Below are 14497 nucleotides of genomic sequence, written 5' to 3'. Positions count from 1 at the left end.
TTATTTTGGAGTATTAAAATTAAATACTGCCTCATTAAAACCTTGTTAGGAAAATCCAATGGGACAAAACTTAAGCAAAGGAAAAAAGTACAGTTACTCCCCTTGATGTTGATCACTGAAAATCTTTGAGTCGACGCATTTCAATCTCATGAACTAATTTCTTGAATGTAGATGTTGGCAGCGCTTTTGTGAATAGGTCAACCACATTGTCACTTGAGCGAATTTATTGAATATCAATGTCACAATTCTTCTGAAGTTCATGTGTATGAAAGAATTTTGGAGAAATATGCTTCGTCCTGTCGCCTTTGATATAGCCTCCCTTGAGTTGTGCGATACAAGCTACATTATCTTCAAACAAAATTGTTGGACTATCTTTTGTTGAAGTCAATCCACATGATGATTGGATATGATGGGTCATATTCCTCAACCATACACATTCTCGCCCTACTTCATGGATTGCAATAATCTCAGAATGATTTGAGGATGTTGCTGTCAAGGATTGATTCACAGATCTCCATGATATAGTTGTTCCTCCACGTGTAAACACATATCCTGTTTGTGATTTAGATTTATGTGGATCAGAGAGATAACCTGCATCTGCATATCCCACTAAAGCAGATCCTGAATTTTGAGAATAAAACAGTCCCATATCAATAGTACCTTTTAAGTAACGAAAAATATGTTTAACACCATTCCAATGCCTTTGAGTTGGTGTAGAGCTATATCTTACGAGGAAATTTACAGAAAAAGCTATGTCAGGTCGAGTGCAATTTGCAAGATAAATTAATGCTCCAATTGCACTAAGGTATGGTATTTCAGGATCAAGAATCTTTTTCTCCATCTTCAAGTGGACGAAATTGATCTTTTTTCACATCAAGTGATCGAACAACCATAGGTGATAGCAATGGATGTGCATTATCCATATAAAAGCATTTCAAGACTTTTTCTGTATAATTAGATTGATGAACAAATAATCCCTCTGGAAAATGTTCAATTTGTAATCCAAGATAAAATTTGGTTTTCCTCAAATCTTTCATCTCAAATTTATTTTTCAAATAATCTACAGTTTTGTTGAGCTCTTCAGGAGTTCCAATTAAATTTAAATCATCAACATAAACTACCACAATTACAAATTCAATATTTGTTTTCTTTATGAACACACATGGGCAGATATCGTCATTTTTATAACACTCTTTCAACAACTATTCGTTAAGGCGATTATACCACATGCGTCCAGATTGTTTCAATCCATATAATGATTTTAGCAATTTAATTGAGAACATAGTTCTCGGATATGTATCATTTATTCTTGGCACCTTAAATCCTTCAGGGACTTTCATATATATATCACTGTCAAGTGAACCATATAGGTAGGCAGTTACTACATCCATAAGGCGCATATCGAGCCCTTGTGACACAGTCAAACTAATTAAGAACCTAAAAGTGATGGTATCCATTACGGGAGAATATGTTTCCTCATAATCAATTCTCGGTCTTTGGGAGAAACCTTGAGCCACTAGTCGGACTTTGTATTTTGTAATTTCATTATTCTCATTTCTCTTTCATACAAAAACTTATTTGTATCCAACAGGAATTACATTTTCAAGTGTTCGAACTACTAGTCCAAACACTTTTCGTTTCTCCAAAGAATTCAATTCTGCATGTATGGTTTCTTTCCATTTTGGCCAATCATTTCTATTTCGACAGTCATTAACAGACTGTGGTTCAGGATCCTCATTTTGCATAATATCAAGAGTCATGTTAAAGACAAAAATATTGTTTATAACAATATTATTCCGTTCCCATAATTTATGAGATATTATATAATTTATTGAGATCTCATTATTTTCGGACACCTCTGGTTCTTCAAGAATCGTACATTCAATATTTGATTGATCAATCTTTTCTAATGTGATTTCTTCTGAAATTTTTGGTTGGTTTTTCTCCTGTACTCTTCTTTTTCGAGGTACAGAGTCTTTTGAACCAACTATTCGACCACGCTTCTGGCGTATTTAAGATTCATTTTCCACAGCAGATTGTCCTGCAGGGACATTAATTTTTGCTGGAATACTTTCTGCTGGAATATATGACTTTGTCACTTTTCTCGTGTCAACAAATACATCAGGTAGTTGAATTGCAACTCTTTGCAAATGAATGATTTTTTCAACCTCTTGTTCATATTGATTGCTGAGAGGATCAAAGTGAGATAGAGTTGTCTCATTCTAAGAAATTCTATCTTGTTTTTCAGGATGTAGTTTTTTTTCCCAAAGTTGGGAAAGTCATTTCATCAAAATGACAATCTGCAAAACGTGCAGTAAATAAGTCACCCGTTAAAGGTTCAAGATATCTAATAATAGATGGTGAATCAAAACCCACATAAATTCAAGTCTTCGTTGGGGACCCATTTTAGTACGTTGTGGGGATGAAATAGGAACTTGGACAGCACAACTAAAAACCCGTAGGTGAGAAATATCAGGTTCATGACCAAATGCAAGTTGCAAAGGTGAATATTGATGATAGGCAGTTGGTCTTATACGAACCAATAATGCAGCATGTAATATGATATGACCCTAAACAGAAGTTGAGAGTTTTGTTTTCATAAGTAATGGTCTAGCAATAAGTTGTAGACGTCTAATAAACGATTCCGCTAAACCATTTTGTGTATGAACATGTGCAACTGAATGTTCAATTTCAATCCCAATTGACATACAATAATCATCAAGTGCTTGTGATCTAAATTCACCAGCATTGTCAAGACGAATAGTCTTGATTGAGTAATCGGGGAATTGTGCTCGCAATTTTATGATTTGAGCAAGTAGTCTAGCAAATGCTACATTCCTAGTTGAAAGTAGGCAAACATGTGACCATTTTGTAGAAGAATCAATTAATACTATAAAATAACGAAATGGTCCACATGGTGGGTGTATTGGCCCACATATATCTCCATGTATTCTTTTCAAGAAAGTTGGAGATTCAATATTGACCTTTGTAGTTGAAAGTCTAATGACTAACTTACCTTGCGAATAAGCTACACATGGATAATCATTAGATAAAAGAATTTTTTGGTTCTTTAAAGGATGTCCATGTGAGTTGTTTATTATTCGACGCATCATTATGGCTCCTGGATGTCAAAGTCGATCATGTCAAAGTATAAAACTTTTTGAATTAACGAACTTCTGGTTCGTAACATTATTTGATTTGACCATTTTTATAAATGTAAAATACATGCCAGACGGAAGTGCATGAAATTTTTTTTGTTTGCTTCTTGCCAGATACAAAAGAAATGATGCAAAGATATTCGACATTATTTTCTTGCATCGTCTCAATGTGATATTCATTGCAGCGAATATCTTTAAAACTAGCAAATTTCCTTTGGATTTGCTAGAATAAAGTATATCGTCAATATATAATTTTGTATTATTTGGTAAAATAATACGAGCTCTTTCGGAGCCTTCAACGATATTCGACGCACCCGATATCGTGTTAACATTATTTTCAACTAATATTAAGTCCAAAAAGTATTTTTTGTCTTGAAGAATAGTATGTGTAGTTGCACTATCAATTAAGCAGCTGTCTTGACTATCCATCATGAATCTATAAATATAACAAAATAAACAAAATTTAAAAAAAAAAACTTGAATTTAGATTTAGAGAAGTAAACATTACTTAATATCATGTGATTACGCCCAAAGTATAACGCGATCGTTGTAGTACAACTTTGGGGTGTCGTATCCACAGGGAGATGGAAATTTTTTCAAAAAATCAAACAAATTAGGGTTTTCGTAATTTTATGTGGGAATGATTTGTCACTTGGAATAAAAATTAATTATCAATATGCAACATAAGTGAAACGTCGGAATTCCCCCATTGGATTGGATCAATCGACATCAATAATTAATGTATTTTTCCTCAATTAGAGATTTTCTTCCAAACTCTCTAATCGGAAGATTTAACAATAAAGTCCAATTTAATTCCAATTATATTGCTAGAATCTAGATTTTCTATAACACATCCGCACATTTTTTTAATTGGAACAAGATCAAAGATCGACCATATACATCAAGCATAAGGCAGTAATCAATTCGCCAATAAAGTAATATTAAAATTAAAATTCAACAATTATTTCAATCATTCGATAGAAGGAACATGGCTAGATCTATGAAGGATTTGATAAAAGTTAAAATAATCTCAACAATAAATAATTCAAATTGTAATTCAACAAGTATTTCGAATATTCGATAGAGAAAGCATGATTGAATTTATGGAAATTCTAATAATTGTTAAACTAATGTCAAAAAACATATTCAAGATATGGAAATTCGATTCTAAAATTGTTTAATAATAAAAAACTCAATTACATGAATTAAAGATGTCGAAATCACCAAAATCGATTGAGATCTTTCGTTGCTTCACTAAGTTCCTTAGTTTTTCATGGAGTTTTTTGAGCACCAAGATGAAAGAAATAGGTCTGGGGGCGTCTGACTTCGTTTTGGGTGGTTTTGGGCATTTATATCCCATGAAAATTAGGTTACCATAAGAGATTCAATCATATAAGGAAACTGAGATTCGGCCCCCAAAAAACACTATGCGACCTCATGGTTATTGTCATTGCGGTCGCATGGTTATGCACTTTCAGCCTCTTCAATTCTTGGTATAGGTGTGTCCGATCGCATAACAGAAAGGCATGCGATCGCATGGTTCCGCCAGACAGCTTTCAGTATTTTAATCATAACTTTCTTTTCCAATGTCCAATTGAGGTTATTCAAGTTTCATTGGATAGCTAACTCAAAGGGCCACAATTTTTATTCAGAAGTAATCTCCCAATTCGATCATATTTCATGTCAAAAATGGGTCCCAACATGAGACTAAAAACTGGTGTGTTAGTTTTCGATTGGAAATTGATGTATTGATCAAACTTTGACGTTATTTCATCCCTTTGACTTCTTTCCTCATCCACTTGACCTCTAACACTTTCGAATCTTCATCATAATCTTAGACACAAGTTTGGATTATTTGCACTTTAGTCCCCGAACTTTCGTTCTTTTCTACTTTGGTCATTTTTCACTTGTTTCTTCCGAATTTCATCTTTTTCACCAAAATGCAACCTGAACCAAAATATAAGAGTAATGAGTGCATTTTGACATAATATAATCACATGAATGCAATAGTTAAGAGAGGAAAATATGGTATTTTACACTCTTATCACACCCCCCAACTTGCTTATTGCTAGTCCCTAGCAATTTAATGCAAAGTAAAGCAAATGAGTGATTGGTCCATGTTACAAGTGAAATTGTTAAGTTCTAATTCAACAGTAGTTCATTCTCTTTTCAAACTCAACAACACCAGAAATTAACAATGTTATGATCATCAAGATATCAAAAACACTTATTAAATGTGTAAGTGTGTGTCAAGCCATAGCCATCTTACCGCCAACCCTAACACATGCAACATCGAGTGTATCTCTAGCGAAAGGTCCAGCCCCATAACTCACGGATATTAAAGTGTTTAGTGTGGGATTTCTCTCTATGGAGCAGGAAAAGATGCACACTCGGAACATGGAGGCTTTAATAATTAGCAACAAGTAGACATTGATCACATGATATGCATACTTTCAAATGAGAATTCATCAAACAGTCAATGCAAAGGGTGTGAAAGGGGTTAAGCTGGGTTATATGAAAAGTAGGGTGAAAAGAATTTAGGGACTTCCAAGTATCTAGTTAGGCATCTCAACAAGTAATTCAACATAGCAATCCTTTACATCAACGCATTCCTTAACCTTTCAATTCCCAACAACAATCCACTTTTTTTTTTTTCATTTTTTTTCTTTCAAAACTTTTTTTCTTTCTTTTTTCCTTTTCTCGCTTTTTTTTTTTTATCACCCGAGCACTTATCATCTCTTATCACTTTCCTCGTTACTTTTCTTCTCAAATGGACATTTAACACCTACTATACACTTGGAAGCATAAAGGTGGAAAAATGACTATTTATAGACTTTAATCCAGTGTAAGGAGGTATGGATAACTTAGGCACATGAAAAGAAATGGTTATGTATGTGTATTGGTTCAAAGTGGCTACTAGGGGATTATAATTATGGAAAAGAACTAGTCTGAAGGCTCAAATTCAATCCTAAATTGACTGTTATCATTTCTCAAGTACAAACCACCGTCTTACCACATACCATGTAATGTCATTCTCAGAAGAAGTTTCCAATTCACACAATCAATGAACACTTATTACATTTTTAATATGTGATAACTTTCAATCCTCACCAATTCTCTCTAAAGAAGGCTCTCGCAGGAGATTCCTCTAGTTACATGTGTTAAACCACTATCTTACCACAAGGCTTATGTGCACAAAATGAAATATAGCAAGCGTCCTGATATCCAGATTCTCATAAACACAACCAACTCCTAGTGGCATATTTTGTCACTCAAGCACATAGGCATAGACATGCAGCAACTCAGAAGTCCAAGCAAAAATGTAAATTTTTTCACAATTCCATGATCACACAATTTATCATGCAATGCAATTCACAAACAAAATATATCCTCCCCCTAACTAAAAGTTACATTGTCCTCAATGTATAAACATGTCTCCAAAAATAAAGAAGGGAAAATGTATCACCTGAGTGCTGCAGTGAATTAACTTAAGTTCGAAGGATGAGAAGCCTGAAAGAACTCAATGGATGGATAATGCAAGGAGTAAAAATAAACAAAAAAAAATGCAAATCATACTAAAAAGAAAAATCTAAAACTAATATACAGAAAAATAAAGTGAAGGATGAACCTGAGTGAAGCTAAGGGTGATAAACAGGGTCTGAAAGGGGAATTTCTTCCATTGCAGGCATCGATTGCCCAAAAGCTATTTTGAGACACTGTCCATTCACTTTGAACACTCTACCATCATTAGGATTCTCAATTTCAACCGCTTCATTTTCAAAGACTTGTAATACCACAAAGGGGCAAGTCCACCTAGAACGAAGTTTTCCAGGATGCTTGTGGAGTCTAGAATCATACAGATATACTTTTTGATTTGGTTCAAAAGTTTTTCTCAAAATGTTTTTATCATGAAAAGCTTTCATTTTTTCCTTGTAGATTCTAGAACTCTCATAGGCCTCATTTCTCAACTCCTCTAACTCAGCCAATTGAAATTTTCTAAGCTTACCTCCCTCCTCTAGGTCGAAATTAAAATGTTTAGTAGCCCAATATGCTCGGTGTTCAAGCTCCACAGGTAAATGGCAAGGCTTTCCAAAAATAAGTCTATATGGTGACATGCCTAGGGAAATCTTAAAAGCAGTACGGTAAGCCCAAAGTGCATCACTTAATCTTAAAGATCAATCTTTACGATTACGATTTATCGTTTTTTCCAAAATTTGTTTAATTTCCCTATTAGCCAATTCTACCTGTCCACTAGTTTGGAGGTGGTAAGCAGTAGAGATTTTATGAATAACTCCATATTTTTTCATTAGTGCTTCGAATGAACGGTTGCAAAAGTGTGTGCCTCTATCACTAATAATGACACGTGGTGTACCAAATCTAGACAAGAAATTTTCTTTGAGGAATTTAATAACCATTTATTGTTATTAGCTCTACAAGCGACCGCCTCTACCCATTTAGACACATAATCCACCGTCACAATAATGTATAGATAACCAAAAGAAGGTGGAAAGGGGCCCATAAAGTCAATCCCCCAACAATCAAACACTTCTATCACTAAAATGCGGTTTAAAGGCATCATATTACGTCGAGACACGGCACCTAATTATTGACATCTTTCACAGGTTCTACAATAGGTATTAGTGTCTTTGAACGAGGTAGGCCAATAAAAACCACATTGTAGAATTTTTGTAACAGTCTTTTTTATAGAGAAGTGGCCACCACATGCTTGAGTATGATAGAAACTAAGTATGCTAGGTATTTCTTCATTGGGGACACAACGTCTTAAGATTTGGTCGGGGCAGTACTTAAACAAACATGGGTCATCCCAATAAAAATTACGTACCTGAACCAAGAACTTCCTCTTATCCTTTGTACTACACTCCTTTGGGATTTCACCTACAGCCAAGTAGTTCACAATGTGAGCAAACCATGGTAAAGAAGAGACAGAAAATAAATTTTCATCTGGGAATTCATCTCTTATTGGTAAGGTGTTTGTAGTGTCTTCAAAGGTTAGCCTTGATAAGTGGTCTGCTATGACATTTTCCACTCCTTTCTTGTCCTTGATGGTGATGTCAAATTTCTGCAAAAACAATATCCACCATATTAATCGCGCCTTAGTATCCATCTTTGCAAGAAGGTACTTAAGGGCTGCATGATCTGTGAAAATTGTAATGGGAGAACCTATTAAATAGGATCTAAACTTGTCGAGTGCAAAGACCACAACTAGTAGCTCTTTTTCAGTTGTGGAATAGTTCATCTGAGCACTGTTAAGAGTTCTACTAGCGTAGTAAATGACAAAAGGCTTACTCTGTCTTCGTTGTCCCAGTACAGCACCTACCGCATAATCACTAGCATCACACATAATTTCAAATGGTAGGGACCAATCAGGTGGTTGCATGATCGGTGCAGAAGTGAGCTTGTTAATCAGTGTTTTAGATGCCTCTTGGCATTCTGGGGTCCATTCAAAATTGGCTTCTTTATTTAGAAGGTTATACAAGGGTCTGGATATGGATGAAAAGTTCTGTATAAACCTCCTGTAAAAACCTGCGTGACCTAGAAATGATCTTATGTCTTTGACGGTTTTAGGTGTAGGCAATTTGGAGATCAGTTCAATTTTTGATTTGTCGACCTCTATTCCTTTAGAAGAGATTACATGTCCTAAGACAATTCCTGAAGGTACCATAAAATGACATTTCTCCCAATTCAAAACTAATCCTTTTTCCACACACCGGGTCAAGACTCTCTTCAAGTTAAATAGGCATGCATCAAACGAGACTCCAAACACTGTCAAGTCATCCATGAAAACCTCCATGCACTCCTCTATCATGTCAGTAAATATGCTTATCATGCATCTTTGGAATGTGGCAGGGGCGTTACAAAGTCCAAATGGCATCCTACGAAATGCATAAGTACCAAATGGGCAAGTAAATGTGGTCTTCTCTTGGTCTTCTGAGGCTATTTCAATTTGATAATAACCAGAGTAACCATCCAGAAAATAGTAAAAAGGATGGCCAGCCACATGCTCCAGGATTTGGTCTAAAAAGGAGAGGGGAAAGTGGTCCTTATGGGTGGCAGCATTCAACTTCCTATAATCAATGCACATGCGCCATCCAATCACTGTTTTTGTTGGGACCATTTCACCTACTTCATTTTTTACTACTGTGACACCAGACTTTTTAGGGACTACCTGTGTAGGACTAACCCATTTACTATCTGCAATAGGATAAATGATACCTGCATCTAACAGTTTCAGCACTTCATTTTTCACAACTTCTTTCATTGTCGGGTTTAGCCTATGCTGTGGGTCTCTTTTAGGGGTGTCTCCTTCTTCTAAATGAATCACATGTGAGCAAATTAGAGGACTAATACTATTAATGTCAGCTATGGTCCAACCTAATGCAGATTTGTGTTCATTCAGAATGTTTAAAAGTTGCTCACATTGTAATGCATCCAATTCTGAAGAAATAATTACAGGAAAAGTATCACCTGGTCCAAGGAATTCATGTTTTAATCCTGGGGATAGCGGTTTCAAATCTGGTTTGGGGCTCTCAATGCTTGATGGTTGCTGGTCGCCCATCCTTTCTGGTAATTCTTCAAATTTGGGTTGCCATGGTGATGTCCCATAGTCCTAAAATTTTGCAAAAATAGCACAAATGTTAACATATTCTTCATCATTAACACTTGCTGGAATTGTAGAATTCAAAAGAAAAAGATTTAAGGGGTCAGAATTTGTAGTCTCAAGTGCCTCCTCTGAGTGAGTGCCTCAATCATATGTGTGTAGTGGCACTCATCACTTTCCATTGGTTGCTTAGCAATGTGGAAAATGTTGACTTCTAAAGTCATATTCCCAAAAGACAATTTCATTATACCATTCCTGCAATTTATAAGGGCATTAGCTGTGGTGAGGAAAGGTCTACCAAGAATAATAGGAATTATAGAATCAACATTAACATCAACCTTCACATCCAAGACTAAGAAATCAACGGGGTAGTAGAATTTATCAATTTGAACCAACACATCTTCAACTACTCCCCTAGGTCTTATAGTGGATCTATCAGCTAGTTGTAGAACCACAGAAGTGGGTTTAATTTCACCAAGACCTAATAGTAAGTATATGGAATGGGGCATGAGATTAACATTGGCTCCCAGATCAAGGAGAGCTTGTGCAAACTCAAGTTTCCCGATGACGCAGGAAACAGTTGGACAGCCAGGGTCCTTATATTTCGGTGGGATCCTTTGTTCAATCACAGCACTCACTTGTTCGATCAAGAAGGCAGTCTTCTTGACAATGTGTTTCCTCTTCATAGTGCACAAGTCCTTAAGGACTTTCGCATATGTAGGAACTTGTGAAATTACATGCAAGAGTGGAAGATTGATTTTTACTTGCCTAAGGTGTTCTAGGATCTCACTGTGTTGATTGACTGATTTTGAGCTAAGCTTAAGGGCTTGTGGAAAAGGTACCCTCGATGGATTTCCTACTGCCTCATCACTAGGGCTACTTTCTTCAGACTCACTAGACTCCTTTTCATTTTCCCTAGGTTTTGAAATTGGTTCTATAACCTTTCCAGATCGAGTGGTGATGGCATTTGCTTCCTTAAGGTTACTCTCTCTTGAACCTGAGGTTTGAGCCATATGCTGTCCCTTAGGATTAGGTTGAGCTTGTGTTGGAAATTTCCCACGTTCCCCCACAGTTAAGGCATTGGTCAATTTAGAAACATGATTTTTTATCTTCTTATTTTCCTCCACTACCTGGTTAATCATAGTCTCAAACTTCTGATTGGTCTTGCCTTGTGCCTCTATGAATGCATGTAAGGTATCTTCTAAAGAGTTCCTAGAGGGTGTGGGTTGATATGATGGTGCACTGTAAGTTCTATTTGATTGGGTAATTTGTTGGTTTTCAGATTTCCAGCTGAGATTGGGATGATTGCGCCACCCTGGGTTATAGGATTCGGAGAAAGGAGAATAGGGCTTCCTATATGTGCCTAAGGCATTACAATGTTCCTCATAAACCCCTCTCATCTCAATTAAAGTGGTGCACTCTTGGGCTAGGTGATCTACTCCACCGCACACAAAACAAGGTCCCAAAGATTCAACACGCGAAACAGTTTGTGCAGGTTTAGAGCCTTCAGCACGCAAGGTCTCAAATTCCTTAGTAAGGGCTTCCACTTTGGCCTTAAGCCTATCTTCTTCCCTAAGTTGATAGATACCTGTACTAGTGGGGTTTCCTGGAGGTCGTGACCTATTGGTACTATCAGTAGGGCTAGGTCCTATCCAAGTATGAGCTTTCTCAGCAAGATCGTCTAGATACTCTATGGCCTCATCCGGATCCTTTTGCAGGAAATCACTGTTACACATCATCTCTACAAATTGACGTTCCCTAGGTGATAGTCCCTCATAAAAGTAACTAACTATAAGCCAGCTCTCATAACCATGGTGAGGACAAAGGGCTTGTAGTTCTTTAAATCTCTCCCAGGCTTGATATAGGGTCTCACTATCCTTTTGGGTAAAAGATGAGATTTGCTTCTTAAGGGCGCTAGTCTTATGGTGGGGAAAGTATTTATTAAAAAACGCTTGCGTCATTTCAGCCCATGTACCAATTGAACGTGGTCTCAACGAATATAGCCAGGTTTTTGCTCTTTCTTTAAGTGAAAACGGGAAAATTTTTAACCTGGCTGCATCCGTTGTACCATGTTGATTGTGGAAGGTTGCAACTACCTCATCAAATTCCCTAATATGCACGTATTGGTTTTCACTGTCAAGTCCATGAAAAGTGGGAAGAAGTTGAATCATTCCCGATTTTAGTTCCATACGTGGCATATTGGGCGGAAACATTATGCATGATGGTGTGGATGTACATGTTGGGTGCAAATAATCATGCAAAGTCCTATAAGGCGCATCGTCGTGTTCACTATCAGACATAGTGTTATGTGTTGAGGTGTTCGTGGCAATTGATGCAGTAGCAAAATAAGGGTTATATTGAGATTCAAACACTGGATAAGGTGCTCCAGTAGAACTCCCCTGATTGCCTCGATCTCTGCTCATCAAACACACAAAAAAAATAAAGAAAATGTGAAAACAAAATAAAAATAACACTAAAAAAAATTAAATCAAATAAAAATGAAGGAAAAGGAACGATGTCACCCTTTTTCGGTCGATCCCTTGATTACTTGTACCGTCTCCCTGGCAACGGCGCCAAAATTTGATTATGCCCAAAGTATAACGCAGTCGTTGTAGTACAGCTTTGGGGTGTCGTATCCACAGGGAGATGGAAATTTTCTCAAAAAATCAAACAAACTAGGGTTTTCGTAATTTTATGTGGGAATGATTTGTCACTTGGAATAAAAATTAATTATCAATATGCGATATAAGTGAAGCGTCGGAATTCCCCCATTGGATTGGATCAATCGACATCAATAATTAATGTATTTTTCCTCAATTAGAGATTTTTTTCCAAACTCTCTAATCGGAAGATTTAACAATAAAGTCCAATTTAATTCCAATTATATTGCTAGAATCTAGATTTTCTATAACACATTCGCACATTTTTTTAATTGGAACAAGATCAAAGATCGACCATATACATCAAGCATAAGGCAGTAATCAATTCGCCAATAAAGTAATATTAAAATTAAAATTCAACAATTATTTCAATCATTCGATAGAAGGAACATGGCTAGATCTATGAAGGATTTGATAAAAGTTAAAATAATCTCAACAATAAATAATTCAAATTGTAATTCAACAAGTATTTCGAATATTCGATAGAGAAAGCATGATTGAATTTATGAAAATTCTAATAATTGTTAAACTAATGTCAAAAAACATATTCAAGATATGGAAATTCGATTCTAAAATTGTTTAATAATAAAAAACTCAATTACATGAATTAAAGATGTCGAAATCACCAAAACCGATTGAGATCTTTCGTTGCTTCACTAAGTTCCTTAGTTTTTCATGGAGTTTTTTGAGCACCAAGATGAAAGAAATAGGTCTGGGGGCGTCTGACTTCGTTTTGGGTGGTTTTGGGTATTTATATCCCATGAAAATTAGGTTACCATAAGAGATTCAATCATATAAGGAAACTGAGATTCGACCACCCAAAAAACACTATGCGACCTCATGGTTATTGTCATTGCGGTCGCATGGTTATGCACTTTCAGCCTCTTCAATTCTTGGTATAGGTGTGTCCGACCGCATAACAGAAAGGCATGCGACCGCATGGTTCCGCCAGACAGCTTTCAGTGTTTAATCATAACTTTCTTTTCCGATGTCCAATTGAGGTTATTCAAGTTGCATTGAATAGCTAACTCAAAGGGCCACAATTTTTATTTAGAAGTAATCTCCCAATTCGATCATCTTCCATGTCAAAAATGGGCCCCAACATGAGACTAAAAACTGGTGTGTTAGTTTTCGATTGGAAATTGATGTATTGATCAAACTTTGACGTTATTTCATCCCTTTGACTTCTTTCCTCATCCACTTGACCTCTAACACTTTTGAATCTTCATCATAATCTTCGACACAAGTTTGGATCATTTGCACTTTAGTCCCCGAACTTTCGTTCTCTTCTACTTTGGTCATTTTTCACTTGTTTCTTCCGGATTTCATCTTTTTCACCAAAATGCAACCTAAACCAAAATATAAGAGTAATGAGTGCATTTTGGCATAATATAATCATATGAATGCAATAGTTAAGAGAGGAAAATATGGTATTTTACACTCTTATCATCATGAAATAAACGGTGCATAATAGAGTTTTATTTTTTTTTATTTTTGTGCGGAAAAGTAAAAACATATTTCAGACTGAATTTTTAAAACGAAATAAATACTAGTAAATTAATCTATATCTTCTATCACACCATCCCCAACCAAATGGTCAATATTTCCATTTGAATCAGTAAAGAAATCGAAGACATCCAAATGAGTCACATCAATTGGACCATCATATTCAGCAAAATTAGTCTCCAATTTTTTTTTCCCTTGATTGATCTCTGGTAGAGATCCACAAGATGTTTTGAGGTACGACACATACATGCCCAATGCCATTTCATTCCACATCTGAAGCAACTTTCTTCATGCTCCTTTTTAGATTTGCCACTCTCGTTTGCTTTGTGCCTTTTGAATTTATTGCCTTGTTGTTGATAACTTTGTTGATTATTTTCTTCCATGATTTATTCCAGGTACATGTCCGTGTCCGTGTTCACGTCCAAATTCGTGTCCACGTCCACGTCTGCGTCCACGTCTTTGTTTTGATATTGTATTTGCTTCAGACAATATAGTACCATTTGCTTCAGGTAATGGTATAGAACCAGTTGGACGTAATCCATGATTTTTCATCA

The 14497-nt window shown here is 36.0% G+C and overlaps 1 pseudogene; it reads right to left on the bottom strand.

Moving 5' to 3' along the window:
* Positions 1 to 6796: 6796 nt before the first annotated feature.
* Positions 6797 to 14204, bottom strand: LOC111409702 (annotated as a pseudogene).
* Positions 14205 to 14497: the final 293 nt, after the last annotated feature.

This window comes from Olea europaea, chromosome 14, assembly GCF_002742605.1.
Source record: "Olea europaea var. sylvestris chromosome 14, O_europaea_v1, whole genome shotgun sequence".
In the NCBI taxonomy this organism is placed as follows: Eukaryota; Viridiplantae; Streptophyta; class Magnoliopsida; order Lamiales; family Oleaceae; genus Olea; species Olea europaea.
Note: the sequence above shows the minus strand (reverse complement) of the source record. Positions and strands in the feature narration are given on the sequence as shown.